The 13,437-nt window shown below is 45.4% G+C and overlaps 1 long non-coding RNA gene across 28 annotated transcripts in view; it reads left to right on the top strand.

Annotated features, from left to right (window-relative positions):
* LOC129532022 (uncharacterized) overlaps positions 1-13,437 on the top strand; it is a 369,252-nt gene that overhangs the window by 42,222 nt on the left and 313,593 nt on the right. For 20 of the 28 annotated variants that reach the window (XR_010129751.1, XR_010129770.1, XR_010129771.1 and 17 more), the window contains 4 exons: positions 3,654-3,776; positions 5,790-5,883; positions 6,085-6,281; positions 7,126-7,190. This is a non-coding gene — a long non-coding RNA (uncharacterized lncRNA). Of the gene's footprint in view, positions 1-3,653; positions 3,777-5,630; positions 5,886-6,084; positions 6,282-7,125; positions 7,191-12,811; positions 12,935-13,437 lie in introns of all 28 variants that reach the window. The other 8 variants (XR_010129754.1, XR_010129767.1, XR_010129748.1 and 5 more) reach the window with 6 other exon arrangements.

The following is a 13,437-nucleotide window of genomic DNA, read 5'->3' on the forward strand; positions in this document are numbered from 1 at the left end:
GGAAAGGGATACTGACATCATCCTCAGAATCTGTGGGGAGTTCACATAGCCAGTTAAGACCCATTCCTCTTTGACCCTATAAAGATTCTTTAAAGAATAATACCCTTAGTGGTTTTCTAGCCAGCTTGCCTGCTCATTTATCTTTGAGGACGACATGCCTTGTGGAGCTCCACACGCCCCAGAGGGGTATGGATTCTGCATTTAAAAGTGCTGAAGCTGAGAGACTGGGTCTTGGTGGACCCCGAGAGTTCTGTTTCTCCTCTACTCATTGTTCCTTTTTTTCCCAACAGCTGGCATTGCTGTTTAAATGGGTTGTTCTTTGCTGTTTTAAGTTGTTTCGTAGTGGTGTGTCAGGATTTGGGTTTTCTTAATACTTTCCAAGCTGGTGACTTGAGTGGTGGTTAGGGAGGAAATGTTTTAGGGCTGTTCTGGAGCTATTGAGGTCAGGTGTCTAGATACTCCCAGCTTGTCTGTTGAGGAGAATGCTGTTCTCATTGTGCTGCCTTTGGTGGTGCTGTGTGTGGCTCTTTAGATGTGGGTGGAGGTGAGCTGGGGGAGTTAATGAGATCTTTTTTAGGTGCTTTTGATAAAGTAGCCTGCACTACAGGATTCACTGTGACTTTTTTCCTTAACCTATGCATTTCTCTCTGCTAGCTTTTGCTGTCTTTCTCATGCCTTTGATTTTCCCAGCTCCTCTTAGTTGAATTAACCTAAGTGCTCTGCTATGGTTTAAATGTGTCCCCCAAAGTTTATGTGCTGGAAACTCAATCCTCAATGCAACAGTTGGGATGTGGGGCCTAATAAAATAGCCTTCATGAATGAGTTAATGTTATGGTGGTAATAGATTAGTAATCACAGAGTGGGCTTATTATAAAACAGAGTTCAGCCCCTTTTGCCCTCTTGCTTTCTTGCATTCTCTTTTCCTTCTGCCTTCTGTAGTGGGATGATGCAGCAAGAAGACCCTTACCAGATGCAGGCCCCTCAACCTTGGACTTCCTAACATCCAGAACTGTTAAGAAATAAAATTTATTCCTTTCCTTTCCTTTTCTTTCTCCTTTCCCTTCTCTTCCCTTTTCTTCCCTTCCCCTCCCTCCCTCTCTCTCTCCCTCCCTCCCTCCTTCCCTCCCTTCCTCCTTCCCTCTTTCTCTCTTTCCCTTCCTTCCTTTCCTTCTTTCCCTTCCTTCCTTTCCTTCCCTCCTTCCCTTTTTCCTTCCTTCCCTCCCTTCCTTTTTTCTTTCCTTCCTTTTTTCCTTTTTATAAATTATGCAGTCTGTGGTATTCTTTTATAGAAGCATGGAATGGACAAAGACTCCATTTTCAAGAGCAAGCACTTTTGTAGTTTCTGAGCGAATTATGACTGCAAAGGAAGTTCTATAGGTAGCCCCAGATCCACTACCTAGGAAGCATGCTACCAAGCAGACCTAGGATCTAGGATTTGATCAAGTGCTGGGCAACATGATACCTCTGCAATTTAGCATTTCCCTATATACCTCCAGTTGGCTCAGCCCATTAGGGCTAAAACTACCCCTCATATCCTGGTGTCTCTTGTAGGCAGAAGCCTTGCCTAAACCCTAAGCGGCTTGGCTCACATTCTGTCTTGTGGTTTTTTTGTAGGGGGTTCAAATATACACAAAAGAAATATGTTGAACCTCCATGCACCCAACCCGCAGATTAAGCAGTTACCTCCATTTTTCCAGATTTGTTTCGTCTGCCTCAATCTCCCTAAAAACTTATGTTTGTACAGGAAAGACTGAATAAATAGCTAATTCTCCACCCTACCTCTCATCTTAAGTCACTTTTCAGAGTAGTAAGTTAGTGACCTAGTAACCTTCCCTCTAGTGACCAGTAGTTTTTTTTCTGAATACCATTATGAACTCATAGATTATTGTTTGCATTTTATGTATTTCAGGCCATTGCAGTCTTTATTGTTTTGGATGTTTACATTGTCTCATCTAGGTTAATAATTATCTCTTCAAGTTGACTTTCATGTCTTTTTGACGTGATCCTGTTGGACTTTGATGGCTTCCTTGCTTTCTGGCAAAAAAGATGTCCCAGGATCAATATACTGCACCATACATGGAGTCAGCCATTTCTCTAGGGAACCTTGATTCCTTTTAGTAGAGAACACAGTTTGAGGTCTTGGACTGAATGACTTTTGTGAACCTCCTCTCCTGAGACTATAGCCTGCATCCCTGCATATAGCCCATTTGGAGCTCTTGCTGGGCACCAACAGATCTCCTAAAACTGCTATATAGTTCTGCTTCACTCTTACAAAGATTCATCCCTTGAGAGTTTTGTGCTCTACCCCCAGATGTGGTCTTTCTGGTTCTGAAGCTTTTGCTTCAGTCACCCTGAATTTTGCCAGCCCTATGCATGCTATACCTTGGATTGCCAACTTGCCCTCACTGAAGCCAGTTTCTCTGGTTAGAATAGTTGCCCAAACCCATGCCTAATACTCTAGTAAACAAGGTTCTACCTAAGTTCATCAGCCTCCCTAAGTTCTGGAATTACAGGCTGCCACCCTGCCCAGCCTTCACCAACATTTGCCATTATCTGTTTTTTTTTCTTCCTTTATACCTTACAGCAGTATAAGAACAAGTGTCTTCAATTATAGGAAACAGTATAATCCCAGGGCATTGGGAGGCTAAGACAGGAAGATGTCTAGATGCCAGGAGTTTTTGTTGTTGTTGTTGTTGTTTTGTTTTTGTTGTTGTTGTTGTTGTTGACAGAGTCTTGCTCTGTCACCCAGGGTGGAGTGCAGTGATGGGGTCCACTGCAACCTCCACCTCCCAGGTTCAAGTGATTCTCCTGCCTCAGCCTCCCAAGTAGGTGAGACTACAGGTACACGCCACTACTGCCCAGCTAGTTTTTGTATTTTTGATAGAGTCAGAGTTTCACCATGTTGGCCAGGCTGGTCTCGAACTCCAGACTTCAGGTGATTTGCCTGCCTTAGCTTCCCAAAGTGCTGGGATTACAAGCATGAGCCACCATGCCCAGCCTGATGCCAGGAGTTTTAGACTAGCCTGGGCAACATAGCAAGACCTTGTCTCTACAGAATATTTAAAAATCAGCCAAATGTGGTGGTGCCTGTGTATAGTCTCTCTCCCTCTCTCTCTTTTTTTTTTCTTTCTTTTTGTGACATGGTCTGGCTCTGTCACCCAGGCTGAAGTGCAGTGGTGTGATCATGGCTCACTGCAGCCTGAAACTCCTGGGATCAAGTGATCAATCCTCTCACCTCATCCTACCAAGTAGTAGGGACCACAGGTGTATGCCACCCAGGTCTTGCTATGTTGTCCAGGCTGGTCTTGAGCTCCTGGCCTCAAGCAATCCTCTCACCTTGGCCCCCCACAGTGCAGGGATTACAGGTATGAGCCACCATGCCTGGCCCCTACCCTGCCTACTGAGAACCAAAAGAAGGACCCAAATTCTCCTTAGCTCAACTCGAGCCATTTCCTGATTGCTTCATCAGCAAGGAGCTGGTTATTGGGCTGTCCAGGCCTCCCAAGCAGCACAGAAATGAGGTGAAGGAGTTTTCCTGTTGCTCCACTCTGTAAGGAGTTGGAGGGTGATGTTTACTCATTTGCAGAGAGAGATGCCTTGTAGGCACCTCAGGATGGAGAGGACCCTGATTCCAATGTCCTTTTTTTCTTCAGAAACAGGACCTTGCCCTGTCACTCAGGATGGAGTTCAGTGGTCCTATCATGGCTCATTATAGCCTCAAACTCCCAGGCTGAAGCAATCCTACCATGTCAGCCTTCCCGTAGCTGGGACTACAGGTAAGCATCGTGACACTCAGTGAATTTTGTTTTTATTTTGTTGTAGAGATGGGACCTCAGTATGTTGCCACGGCTGACCTTGAACTCCTGCACTCAAGGGATTTTCCTGCCCTGGCCTCCCAAAGTATTGGTATTACAGGCATGAACCATTGTGCCCACCGTCTCTGGTTCTTAATCTTCTGCCTCCCTCTTCCAGTTTTAAAGAATGCTTGTAATTACATGGGCTCTCCTAGATACTCCAGGATAATCTTGTTTTAAGGTCAGCTGATGAGCAACATTAATTTTATCTGCACTCTTAATTCCCCCTTCCTATGTAATTGTGCTGTGTAACATAGGACATGAGCAATTGGTGGTGGTGGGGGTTATTACTTTGGCCACCACAGTAACTATTTTATGCCAGGTACTCAGCTAAGCACTGATGAATTAAGCATGAATAACACACACTCCCTAATCTCCATCCATTCATGGAAGGAGCACTTCACCTGCCATGCTCCTGAGAATCTCGGGAGTCAAAGAAGTCTTCTATGAGGAGGTGATGCCAAAGCGGACAAGTGACAGAGGAGTCGAAGCTAGCTAGGAAGAGAGTAGAGGTTTAAGGGGAAGCATATTATAAGCAGAGGATATTACCCACTTCAGAGACTCCCAGAGGAGAAAGAGTGTGTGTTCAAGGGGCAGATGAGGCTCAGTTGGACTCCATAGCAGATGAAATGGAGAGGGGCAAGCAGTGAGGCTGCCTTGCAAGGCAGGGCAGAGCAGGGGCTGTTAAGGAGTTTGGACTTAATCCCTGAGGCAAGGAGAAGTGATGTAAATGGGGGAGTAACATGATGAGATTAATGGATTAGAGACATGGCTCAGGCTGCTATAGAGAAGGCACCAGGGAGAGCAGATGGCTCAATGGGTGTGCAGGAGACCTCTCCCTGAGTTTAGGGAGAGGTTTTTAAAACAGAAGAAGTTTGAGTAATTTAAATGATGATGGGAAGGAGCTAAAAGTGGGGGATAAGTTAAAGATACAGGAAAGTGGGAGGAAGAACCGACAAGTGAGGTTCCAGAGAGGGCAGGAGAAGAGGAGATTCCCATAGGGGGATTAACACTTTCTTTTCTTTTTTCTTTCTAAGACAGGGTCTCACTCTGTCGCCCAGGCTGGAGTGCAGTGGCACAATCTTGGCTCACTGTAGTGTAGACTTCCCAGGCTCAAGGGATTTCTCCCACCCCAGACTCCCAAGTAGCTGGAACTACGGGTGTGCACCACCACCACACCTGGCTAATGTCTCTTTTTTTTGGTAGACACAGAGTCTCACTATTTAGCACTGATTGGTCTCCAACTCCTGGCCTCAAGCGATCCTCCTGCCTAGGCTTCCCAAATTGCTGGGATTACAGGCATGAGCCACAATGCCTGGCTTCTGCTAGTTCCGTATTCTCTAGAGTTGTCTTTACTTTGTGCTAGTGTGTCCCTCATTGTGCTGATCCTCTATAAAAATTAATACCTTTTTTTTGTTGTTGTTGAGATGGAGTTTCACTCTTGTTGCCCAGGCTGGAGTGCAATGGCGCTATCTCAGCTCAGCGCAACCTCCACCTGCCAGGTTCAAGCGATTCTCCTGCCTCAGCCTCCCGAGTAGTTGGGATTACAGGCATGTGCCACCATGCCCAGCTAATTTTGTGTTTTTAGTAGAGATGGGGTTTCTCTATGCTGGTCAGGCTGGTCTCGAACTCCTGACCTCAGGTGATCTGTCTGCCTTGGCCTCCCAAAGTGCTGGGATTACAGGCATGAGCCATTTTGCCTGGCCAAAATTAATACTTTTTATATTAAATTTACATGTATATATATATATATGCGTTTTTTCTTTTTGATACCAGGTCTCACACTGTCACCCAGGCTGGAGTACAGTGGCACAACCTCTGCTCACTGCAGCCTCCACCTGCCAGGCTCAAGCAATTCTCCTGCCTCAGCCTCCCGAGTAGCTGGGATTACAGGTAAGTGCCACCACACCCAGCTGATTTTTGTGTTTTTTGTAGAGACGAGGTTTCGCCGTGTTTCCCAGACTGTTCTCAAGCTCCTGAGCTCAAAGCAGTCCACCCACCTTGGCCTCCCAGAGTGCTGGAATTACAGGTGTGAGCCATCTTGTTCATTCTAGTTTAAACTTTTGAGTGGTTTGTGTCTCCTGATTGGACTCCTACAAATACAGAATTGATGCTAGGAAGGGTACCAGGAGATAGACGCACACAGATGGGATTTGGGAATAGGTTTGGTTATCCAAGGAGCAGTGCTGAGCTCCTTGCTAATGGGATATGGGATGCTGGTGATTTCCAGGAAGTGAGCTCACAATGACTCAAGCTGCCACATACTGTTGATTGTGAAATGCCAGTTGAAGCATATGTCCTGTGAGCTTAGGGGTGCTACAAGTTGACCACTGCAGCAGTAAAGATGACTCTGAAGAATGGCGTGGGATGGATCCTTTCAAATGCACTTGAGCAGCGGTCTCCAACCACAGGGCCACAGAGCTGGAGGTGAGCAGCAGGCGAGTGAAGGGAAACTTCATCTGTATTTCTAGCCCCTCCCATCGCTTGCATGACCACCTGAGCTCCATGTCCTGTCAGATCAGCAGCAGCATTAGATTCTCATAGGAGCACAAACTCTGTTGTGAAGTGTGCATGTGAGGGATCTAGGTTGTGTACTCCTTATGAGAATCTAATGCCTGATACTCTGTTACTGTCTCCCATCACCCCAGATGGACAGTCTAGTTGCAGGAAAACAAGCTCAGAGATCCCACTGAGTCTACGTTATAGTGAGTTGTAAAATCATTTCATTATATATTACTATGTAGTAATAATAGAAATAAAGTGCACAATATATGTAATGCACTTGAATCATCCTGAAATTATTCCCTCACTCCCAGTCTGTGGAAAAATTGTCTTCCACACATTCACTCTGTTTTTTGGTAGAGGCAGGGTCTTAATATATTGCCCAGGCTGATCTCAAACTCCTGGCCTCAAGTAATATACCTCTCTCAGCCTCCCAAATTGCTGAGATTACAGGCATAAGCCACCACCTTCAACCAAGACTTTCTTAAACCAAATAAAAATTAAGTGAGATTGCTTGAGCCCAGGTGGTCAAGGCTGCAGTGAGCCTGATTGCACCACTGCACTCCAGCCTAGGTGACAGAATGAGACTGTCTCAAAAAATAAAATAAAATACAAATTAACCCTTTATGACATTCCCAGTAAATTCCTAAGTGTTCCCCACAAGTCTTTGAATTCTGTTTAATTTTCACATAACATTTAAGACATTTAAGAACTTATGTCTGTCTGTGTCATCCCTTTATGTCAAAAGATGTCTTTTTGTCACTTCCAGCTGGATCTACCATGAAGGACTTCTGAATCCAGGAAGAGAGACTGACTGGGCAACATGTTATTCAGGTACAAAAAGATTTGGACTGTAACTTAAAAATGATCAAATAATAGTGCATGCATCAAGTGCAATGGGAAGCTCTTCTGGAGAGTGAGAGAAGCTTCCAGTTAAGGTGACATTGAAGCCAAGTCCTGAAAGATGAGGAAGAGTTGTATGAGAGTGGGGAGGGAAGGGGGAGGTGGAGGGATGGGGAATGGGCCGGGATGGGATAGCGCAAACTGCCCGGAAGGGAAACCAGCACCGTACAGACCTGAACAACGAAGATGGCATATTTTGTTCAGGGAATGGTGAATTAAGTGTGGCAGGAATGCTGTGTAGACACAGTAATTTGCTTGTATGGAATTTTGCCTGAGAGACCTCATTGCAGTTTCTGATTTTTTGATGTCTTCATCCATCACTGTCCTTGTCAAATAGTTTGGAACAGGTATAATGATCACAATAACCCCAAGCATAGTATTTCGTTAATTCTCACAGAATCACATGTAGGTGCCACAGTTATCCCCATTTTATGAATGGAGTGATGAAGCCTTAGGAATAATGAATGATTTGAGCAGGCTCACCTGGATATTAAGACTGAGTCAAATGTTGGGTCTGGTCTGACTTTAATGTTTGCTTTGTTCATGAGCACCACATATTGCCTCTCCTATGCAGTTAAGCAGGTAGGTGACAGAAAAGCCCATGTTTGTCTCTACTCACACACTTCTGACTGAATGTATGTATGGAGTTTCTACACCAAATTCTTCAGTGCTCTGGATATTAGCTGGGTATCCCATGACTTTATTCTGATACTACCTGGAGTTAGCACAGACCCCACAAGTTAGGGGCTCAGTCCCACGAGGCCATCCTCACTTCAGATGCCAATGGCAAGTCCTAAGTTGTCACCATACTTTTGACCAACCTGTTACCAATCGGGGGTTCCCATAACTGTCTTCTTGGGTTTAATAATTTGCTAGAACAGTTTACGGAACTCAGAAAAACAGTTTATTTTTCTTTTTTTCTGAGAGAGAGGGTCTTATTTTGTTGCCCAGGCTGGTGTGCAATGGTGCAGTCATAGCTCATTGCAGCCTTGATTGTCTGGGCTCCAGTGGTTCTCCCACCTCAGCCTCCCTAGTAGCTGAGACTACATGCCTGCACCACCACATCTGGCTAGTTTCTTTTTTTTTTTTGTATAGATGGGATCTTGTTGTGTTGGCCAGGCTGGCCACAAATTCCTGGTCTCAAGTGATCCTCCCACCTCAGCCTCTGAAAGTGCTGGGATTACAGATGGGAGCCACCACATCTGGCCAGTTCATTTCTTATTACTGGTTCATTGTGAAGGATACATCTCAGAAACAGTCAATGAAAGAGACGTGCATGCTGGATGCAGTGGCTCATGCCTGTAATCTCAGCACTTTGGGAGGCCAAGGTGGGAGGATCGCTTAAACTCAAGAGTTTGAGACCAGCCTGGGCAACATGGTGAAAACCTGTCTCTATAAAAAATTAAAAAATAATAATAACCGGTGTGATGGTGTGCACCTAGAGTTCCAACTACTAGGGAAGCTGAGATGAGAGGATACCTTGAGCTGGGGACTGGGGAGGCTTAGGTTACAGTAAGCTGAGATTGTGCCACTGCACTCTAGCTTGGACAAAAGAGCCTGATCCTGTCTCAAAAAAAAAGATACCCAGGGCAAGTTAAGTTCGGAGGGGCACAGAGCTCCCATGCCCTCTGTTGAACATGTGACCCTCCCAGCATCTCCTGTGTCCAGCAACCCTGAAAGCTCTGCAAACCCCATTCAGGGTGTTTATGGAGGCGTTATTATGCAAGCGTGATTGATAAAATCTTTGGCTGTTGGTGATTAAGTCAGTCTCCAGCCCCTCTTCCTCCTGGAGTTCAGTGCATGAGGCTGAAAGTTCCAAGCCTCTTACCATGTGGTTGCGTGGTAATCAGCCCTCCTCTTGAGGAAATTTAGGAGCTTGCAGTCACCCAGTCATCTCAACAACATCCCCAAATGCATTCTTACCATGCTGGAGATCCCAAAGTTCTTAGAGGCTCTCGTGTTAGAAACCTGGGACCAAGACCAAATATTAAAAGAAAAGATGTTCCTGTCACATCTATCACTGAGGTCTTTGTAAGAGTTTTAGAAGCTCTGTGCCACGAACCAGGGACAGAGATTAAATATATATTTCTTTTCTTTTTTTTGAGACAGAATCTCCTGTGTCATCCAGGCTGGAGTGCAGTGGTGTGATCATAGCTCACTATAGCTTTGGCCTCCTGAGATCAGGCAATCCTCCCATCTCAACCTCCCAAGTAGCTAGGACTACACATGCATGTCACCCATGCCCAGCTCATTTTTGTAGAGTCAGAGTTTCACCATGGTGGCCAGGTTGGCCGTGTTGGCCAGATGGGGTCTTCTTTTGTTGCCCAGGCCGGCCACAAGTTCCTGGGCTCGAGTGATCCTCCCACCTCGTCCTTGTAGAGATGAGATTGAGTTATGTTGTCCAGGCTGACCTCAAACTCCTGGGCTAAATCGATTGTCTCACCTCAGCCTCTCAAGGAGCTGGGACTACAGGCGCATACCACCATGTCGGGCTAATATTTATTTTTATTTTTTTCTAGAGGGGGTGGTCTCACTGTGTTTTTCATGCTAGTTTCAAACTTCGGGCCTCAAGTGTTCCTCCTGCCTTGACCTCCCAAAGTGTTGGGATTCTGGGTGGGAGCCACCATGCCCAGCAATCACAAGGGTCTTTATAAAAGACAGTAGGAGATTCAGAATTGGAGCAGGAGATGTGGTGATGAAAGCAGAGGTAAGAGAGGGAGATTTGAAGATGCTTCACCTCTGGCTTTGAAGATGGAGTCAGGGGCCATGATCCAAGGAATGGGGGTGGCTTCTAGAAGCTGGAAAAGCCAAGGGAACATATTAGAGTCTCCAGAAGGAATGCAGCCCTGCTGACACCTTGACTTTAGCCTTAATAGACCTAGTTTGGGTTTCTGGCCCCTAGAACTGTAAGATGGTAGATTTGTGGTGTTTTAAGCCACTAAATGTAGGAAACTGCAAACTATGTTGCAGCAGCAAGAAGAAATGAACATGAAGCCAGGCATGATGGCTCATGCCGGTAATCCCAGCACTTTAGGAATTTAGGCAGGAGGATCACTTGAGGCCAGGAGTTCAAGACCAGTCTGGGCAACATAGTAAGACCTTGTCTCTACAAAAAATGAAAAAATTGGCCAGGCGTGGTGGCTCACGCCTGTAATTCCAGCACTTTGGGAGGCCGAAGCAGGCAGATTACCTGAGGTCAGGAGTTTGACACCAGCCTGGCCAACATTGTGAAACCCCGGCTCTACTAAAAATACAAAAATTAGCTGGGCGTGGTGGCACGCACCTGTAATCCCAGCTACTTGGAAGGCTGAGGCAGGAGAATCACTTGAATCTGGGAGGTGGAGGTTGCAGTGAGCCGGGATCGCACCGTTACACTACAGCCTGGGCAAGAAGAGTGAAACTCTGTCTCAAAATAAAATAAAATAAAATAAAATACTAAAAAATTTAGCCAGGCATGGTGGCATGAACCTGGAGTCTCAGGTACTCGGGAGGCTGAGGTGGGAGGATCGCTTGAGCCTGGAAATTTGAGGTTGCAGTGAGCTGTGATTTCGCCACTGCACTCCAGCCTTGGTGACAGTGAGATCTTGAAAAAAAGAAAGAAGAAAGTAAAGAAAGAAGAAATGAGCATGGTGGGCATGGGGACAGATGGCAATGTTAAATAGAATGGTCAGGGGTGGCCTCCTAAGTGAAAATTGAGTAAAGATTTGAAGGAGGTGGCCAAGGTGCTGAGGGAAGAGGATTGTAGGCAGAAACAATAGAATAAACTGTCTGAGGTGTGTCTCTGGCTCTGGAAGGAGGCCCATGTAGCAGATGGAGAGAGGAAGAGAATTAGGGGAGGGAGCCAGGGAGTTGCTGGGTGGGGATCAGTACAGATCACATAAGCCCTGGGAGGTTATTGGTGGGGCTTTGGCTTTTACTCTGACTCAGATGGGAACTGCGGGAGGGTTCTGAGCAGAGAGGCGACATGATCTGTCTCCCGATTTAAAAGCATTCTCTGGCTGCTGAGTTGAGAAAGACTGTGGGAAGATGTGATAGAAGCATGGGGGCCAAGCTTTGGCAACATCCAGGCAGGAGATGATGGTGGTCCTGACCAGGGTCGTGGTGGTGTTGAGAGATGGTCAGAGGGGAGAAGTAGGGGAGGAGGCCAGGGAGTTGCTGGGTGGGGATCTTTAGTAGATGTCGAAGACAATCAACAGGATTTCCTGACAGACTGGATATGGGGTGTGAGAGAAGGCAGGGGTCAAGGTTGAGTTTGATTGTTACTGAAATTATTAAGTAATTTTAAAAAACACTACTGCCTTTCCCAATCCTACCAAGTATGGGATGCTAGATTAAAGAAATCTCTTCAGGCTCATTGCAATGGCTCATGCCTGTAGTCCCAGCTCTTTGGTAAGCAGAGGTGCGGGTATCTTTTAAGGGCAGGTGTTCAAGACCAGCCTGGACAACACAGCAAGATCTGCTCTTTACAAAAATATTTTTCAAAATTAAATAAATATAGCTAGGCATGGTGATGTGTACTTGTAGTTTCAGCTACTCAGGAGGCTGAAGTGGGCAGATCTCTTGAGGTCAGGAGTTTGAGGCCAGCTTGGGCAACATAGCAAGAACCCTCACTCTACAAAAAAATTAAAAACATAACCAGGCATGGTGACACTCAACTGTACTACCAGCTACTGGGGAGCTGAGGCAGGAAGATGGCTTGAGCCCAGGAGGTCGAGGCTGCAGCGAGCTGTAAATGCACAGCTGCACTCCAGTCTGGGTGACAGAGCAGTACCTGTCTCACAATACAAATAAAAATACAAGTAAAATAATATCTCAAGTCAGAGCCTTTTGGCTCTGCAGCCCTTGCAACCCCTCAGCCGTGCAGTGGGGTTTGCGTCGCTGGGAATGAGGAGACCCCTGCCCGGTGTTGTTGCCTGACTAATCAGTGTTTTAAAACATACATTAATCGGGGTGGGCGCGGTGGCTGACACCTGTAATCCCAGCACTTAGGGAGACCCGGGCAGGTGGATCGCCTGAGGTCAAGAGTTCAAGACCAGCCTTGCCAACATGGTGAAACTCCTTCTCTACTAAGAAAACACAATAATTAGCTGCACATGGTAGTGGACGCCTGTAATCCCAGCTACTTGGGAGGCTGAGGTAGGAGAATCACTTGAACCTGTGGGGAGGAGGTTGCAATGAGCTGAGATTGAGCCACTTCACTCCAGCCTGGGCAAGAGAACAAGACTTTGTCTCAAAGAAAAAAAAGTATTATATCGACATGTAATGGTTTTATTATTAATATGTAATGAATATTAAATATTTTTAAAATCTTATATCAACATGTAATGGCTTTAATATGTGATGAATAATATTTAAAAATTTGGGTCTTATTTTCTAGTTTTCATATAATTATCAACAGAAAGAAATAGTCCTAGAGATCTTCAATAAAGTTAAAAAAGGTAAAGGGATGTTAGACCCCAAAAGATTGAGAATTTCTAGTTTACAAATATTCAGACTAAGCCACATACAACTTGCTACTTGAACTATTTTTTTTTCTTTGTTTTTTATTGTAGGAGATGGGGTCTCACCCTGTCACCCAGGCTTGAGTACAGTAGTGCTATCAGAGCTCACTGCAGCCTTGAACTCCTGGGCTAAGGGTACTCCTACCTGAGCCTCCTGAGTAGCTGGGACTGTAGGTATACATGACGATACTTGGCTAATTTTTAAATTGTTTTGTAGACATGGGGTCTCACGTTGTTGGCCAGGCTGGTGTCAAACTAATGGCCTCAAGTGACCCTTCCACCCCTGCCTCCCATGCTAGAGGTATGTGCCACCACAAGGAGCACTTGTTCAATTTTCTAAAGAAGAAATTTCTAAAGTAAGGCTGTGGGATGATGGCAGGAAGATAAAAGAAAAACAGAATAAGTTAAAATGACTTATTCACACATATTCTTTTGACAGCAAGAAGAACTGTTAGTATATACATTCCTTACAAACAAACAAACAGCAGATAAACAATGTTGTATAGGAACTTCAACACACACTGTACAATATTCCCACTTTGCTGACATAAGTTATGGAAATTTCGTGGTTTACTTGAGTGTCGCTACCAGTATTTTGCTTCTCTGATGATTTTTATCAACTTCCTCATCTGTTAACTTCTCTCCAAAATATGTCATGTCACGACATACTGCCGCTG

The sequence above is a fragment of the Gorilla gorilla genome, chromosome 11, assembly GCF_029281585.2.
Source record: "Gorilla gorilla gorilla isolate KB3781 chromosome 11, NHGRI_mGorGor1-v2.1_pri, whole genome shotgun sequence".
Classification (NCBI taxonomy): domain Eukaryota; kingdom Metazoa; phylum Chordata; class Mammalia; order Primates; family Hominidae; genus Gorilla; species Gorilla gorilla.